Below are 5,407 nucleotides of genomic sequence, written 5' to 3' on the forward strand. Positions count from 1 at the left end.
TTTGGTATAGGTTGAGAAGGGATTTGAGTAGGTCTAGGAGGTTGTGGGTTAGATGGAAGTTGTAATTGTGGTGGATTTATTGGTGGAGGAGCAGGTAATGCTTGTTGAGTGGGTTGGGGTTGAGGTGGGTAAACAACTTGCTGCTGAGGATATTGCTGATATGGTTAAGGATATGGCGAATATGGCTGATGATATTGTTGATATGGCTGCAAATATGGTTGGTATGGTTGAGGATATGATTGATATTGTTGAGAGTATTGTTGAGATGGTCTCCATTGTTGTTGTGGGTAATTTTGGTGCTGCCATGGTATGGGTACATTCCATGAATTCTGAGCATACATCTGATCATGTGCAGGAAATTGCAAATTCTGGTTTGGGAACATACCTTGAGGTGCAGGTTTTGACTGCCACGGTCTCTTTGCGCCCATGAAATACACATTTTCCATATGTGTGTTAGCTGCCACATTACAATTCTGCAAAATCTTGACTTTAGAGCAATGAAATATATCATGATTTTCAGTACAAAAGGCACAAACTTGAATGTTTTCTAATGGGCAGTCTTTTAAGGCATGTTTCTTCCGGCATTTTGGACAAAAGATAGCCATCATTTGATCTTCCTCTTCTTGTCTTTTCTTAGCTTTGAGAGTGTCAATTTGAGTTCCTAAGGTACTCAATAGATCTGTTTTGAATTCCTCTAACAGGTTTCCTATTTCAGCTCTTGTGACACTTGCTGAAGCAGATTTTGTGGCTTTGGATGAGATGGTTCTTTTTCCAATTTTGGCTTTGCTCCTAGAATACTTTTCACATAACTCAGCAATTTCTTCAAAAGGTAAAGTGGAAATATCACCTTTTCCCATCAAATTAAGATCATCTAAGTATTCCTCTCGAATGCCCTTCAAAAATATTGTTCGAATCAGATCAAGAGGCATGGTTCTGTGTTTTGATTTTTGTAAATTGTAAACAAACCGCTCTAAGTACTCCTCTAAATTTTCATCCTCTTGTTGGTTCATCCTAAAGATATCATCTTTGGAATCTTTCGATCTACAATAAGGTTGGTATTTCTTTAGGAATATTCTTCTCATGCCATCCCAATCAGTTATCGCATGTTCACCAAGCCCCATGAACCATCTTAATGCTGATGCTTTTAATGTTGCTGGGAAGAGTCTAAGCCTATGGGCATCATCTGTGTAACCGTATGTTCGACATACAATGTCAAACTCAAACAAGAATGAATTTTGGTCTTCTGAAGCCATGCCATAAAATTTTGGTAGCACATATGGAGGTATGTTTTTCATTTTTATTTCGTCATCCTCTTCTGGTTCTTGGATAGGAAATTTAAAGGTTGACTCTTCCTCTTGACCTTGATTTGGTGGTCCTCTTTCTGATCCATGTCCTTCTTCAGCCATTTTGATAGGTTCCTATGTTGATTTAATTTCTTGTTCAGTGTCACTTGTTTCAAAGAGAAGTTCAAGGAAAGATTGTTGAGTCACTGTGCTACTTTCTCCTTTTATAGAGGATTCAGGGAAATGTTTCTTCTGTGATTTGTGTGCTAATAGAATTTTCCTCTCGGTGAGTATGAGTCTTTTCCCTGATTTATGTTTATCCTCTAATTTTTGTATGATGACTTCATCATCTGATGTTGTGTGTTCAACTTTTCCTAAAGGGTCTGCTCTTGATGGTAGGTTAGTTTTTTGGATGGGGGGTTTTTATGAATCTACCTTTATTATCTCTAGATCTAGGCATAAGTAAACATGACTTCTAAAATGATGAATTAAAATTAAATCTATGTTTTTTCTTGTTTTTGTTTATTTTATTTTATTTTATTTTTAGAAATCCTCTAGCTGCGTCTCCCCGACAACGACGCCAAAATGTAGTGGCCAATATAGGGTGCTAGATTAGACTAGATTTATTATCAACCAAGGTAGGTAAACTTAGAGGCATGTGTCTAAAGTATATAGACCTAAAAAGGATCTCGTCTACCTAACTAAGTGTTTACTGTGATAGGCTATAGCACTCCTTTACAGGAGGTTAAAATATGTTTCCTCTCACACTTTAGCACTCAGATCATCTAGTTTATCTAACTGTCCTAAATATACAGCGTATTGCTAGACTGAGTTTTCAACCCTCTTACAAGGATGTGATGCACAAAAGCTATTTCTAGCTAACACACTAAGCATTCATGAAAATCAAAATCACACTGAATTTTAAATGCATGGAAATAGAGTCTACGGAGATGCTTTGAAATCTAATGATCGATCAAATCTTTTATAAGATATTGTTCAATGATCTAACGATTAGATCTTTAATCTATCACCATGAATATCATTTGCAAGAATTTATAATCAAAACGATAAACTCACAGACATGGAAATAAAATTAAACACTATGCACACTATTCAAATTCAAAACGCTATGGAAATGAAATTAACAGTATACCAATTCCACGTAGGGCCCGTCCATGTTTCACTGGCACACTGAAGAAACCTCAAGCAACGAGAATGTTAACGCATAAGAACTATTGGAGTAAAATGGTGAGTGTAATTAAGTTCTAAAGATTGAAATCACATACAAAAGAAGCGTTTTGGAACAATACACAAAGATAATAATACTCGTCTTTTGAAACAATACAATACGCAGTCTTTATTTGCTTGTCTCCTATCTAAATCGAATGTACATACATTAAGCAAATGTTTTTGCTTTTACAAAAGAGTGATTTTTGTCCTTTCTAATCTAAACCGATTTCCAAAAGCAAAATGAAATCAGTTTGGGAAACCATGGCTTTTTGCTACCTTTGTGACCAAAAGGGCTGGGTTTGACTAGCATTGAATGCATATCCAGGAGCGTTAGATTTGTTGTTGAATCAATTTTTCACCATGCATGTACATTCCAGATCACGTTCCTATCCATTGCTTTGACTTGCCTGTCATGCCACGTATCACATCACATTTACAGGAAGTTATGACATCCTATAATCTTTTTGTTGAAAATTCCTAATTTTTAACATAAAAATTCACAAATTAATTTTAATGTAAACTAACAACTATAATGCCATTGATTAATCAATTTCGATGGATATGAGGGTTTATGGAAGAAAAATATAGACAAATGATGGTGTTTCTAGAAGAAAAGGATGGCAATGAAATGCTACCAACAATGAGCAGGGAGTGAATCAATCAGTGATTCACTGGACAGAGTTAGTGAAAGCAACATCATCAAAGTTTACTTTCTCTTAGTTTATAGATTCTTTTGTACATCCAGTTCTTCAATTACTCAATACCCAGGCAGAGCCCAGAATTGGAGAAGAGATTAAGAAGGCATTGCACTTATCAGAGCAAACCACGACTGGTGACTGATACCTCTACCAGAACTACACTGAGATTAGGATATATGGGAGTGAGTTGGCACCATACAAACTTCATAAGTATGTACCAATGAGGATATTCTCACTGGAATACATCAAGTAGATGATAAATATGGATGAAGTCCATTGTGTCTCAAGCAAGAAAAAGTCACAGTTCAAACTCAAAGCCAAGGTAGGGACATTCATTTGTAATACTAGGTCTGCAGGTACAGAGGCAAAAAAATTATTGAAGAGTATGAATCTCCCCCCAAGCTTCACCTAGTCTTATGATCCTTTTTGGATCATTTCAACCCTAATAGTTTAGTGAAGGCAACACCTTAGAACCATACTCCCAAGCCAGAACTGGAGAAGTTTATGAACCAAAAGCAGTGGTCTGAAGGAACTCTCACAGAAGCAGATGAACAGATTATATCTACTCCATAGATAAATACTCCAATCACTCAAAGTACTCAACATAAAAGAGCCAGAGAGGAAACTGAGTCAGCTATAGAATCAGTTAAAGAGTACTATATACTACAAAAGAAATTGAATAAAGAATTGTCACTGTCAACGAGGAGCAAGCCACCAGAAATAATTGATCTTGGAGAATTGGAAGATGTTTCATCAGCAAGGACCATTGATCCCAAACCTCTTTCTACTTCTTCAACTCCTTCTTCAACTAAACCTATGGATATTATTTAGTCAACTGAGACCAGATCAGCAGAAGATTCTAATATCTTCTCAACATTTTTGGAAATCAAACAAAAAAATGAAAGTCTTAAATCACAAGTGTACAATCAATTTTGGAAATAGACATCCACTTCTCAGCACAGATTTCTCTCTACTTTTGATAGTGAAATAGGAAGGATGCAAATGGAATTTTTGCAAGCTCAAATTCCATTTCCCAAATCCACAACAAATTACAAGAAGACTATATTTTCGTTTGATGTAAACCAGATACATCCTTTTGACCAAATGGATTTTCATAGGCAATTAGGGGAAATGATATTTTCAACAATGACTACAACTACCATGTCTCTTTCAAAGCTCATAACTGCCTTGTCAAATGTGCAGTCACAGCTTAAGATTGAAAAACTGTCATCTTTATCTAAAGATAACAAATTAAAATCTTTAGATGATATTATTTAAGATTGGATATGATGCCCAAGACTCTAAAGTAATTGAAGAAATGCTCAAGAAGAAGAATACAGAGATAGTGGCCTTGAAAAAACAGTTGAAACTACCTTCAACTGAGGATCCAAAAACCAAAGAGATGGCAGAAAATGAATAGCACAGGGAGGATGTGTTGAAGCTCATTATTAAGAAAAACATACAGATCAAGAAAATGGAAGAGCAAATAGAAAAAATTCTCAAGGGAAAAGAGGCAGCACAGCTTGTTGTGACCTCAGTGACAACAACTCCCATAATAGGTACAAATCTAAGCTCATCTCCTAATGAGATTGCTTCATCTTCAGTAACAGTTGAAACAACAAGATTATCATAGGAGTTATAGGTACAAAAACAACACAATGAAAAGCTACTCCAGAAGTTCCAAGCCCTGGAGTCACAAAAGCTAAAGAATGATACCTTGTATGTAGAGGAAATGCAGAAATCACACAGGTTAGAAAAAAGGGTAAAATAATTAGAGAGTAATACTCTAATGGCAGACACTTTGGCCCAAGGCAAAGAAGACATTTGGTTAGATATCAGTCACTTCATAACAGAAGTATGGCCATCCATACAAATCATTTTTGAGTAGCAAAAATTGATTGCTAGATGCAAGATAGAGATATATAATCAGAAGGCAGCATTGGGAACAAAACCCAAAGAAGCAGAAGGGATGATCAAGGTACTAAACTCTAAGACTACGCAACAGTTAGAAGAGATAAATATTCTAGATAGGACAGCTAATATTTTGGAGATTCAGAAAGTCCTAATGAATAAAAATCTATTAACTAAAATGAAAACAAAGTGTTAAGATTTGAACACTCCAGTCAGAAGGATTCATTCTAAATTCAGTATGTTGCATAAGAAAGGTTTACCAGAGTTAGTGTCATCAAATGATCA

The sequence above is a fragment of the Pinus tabuliformis genome, chromosome Q, assembly GCF_031772625.1.
Source record: "Pinus tabuliformis cultivar Carrire ecotype Pingquan chromosome Q, CPIR1, whole genome shotgun sequence".
NCBI classification, from domain to species: Eukaryota; Viridiplantae; Streptophyta; class Pinopsida; order Pinales; family Pinaceae; genus Pinus; species Pinus tabuliformis.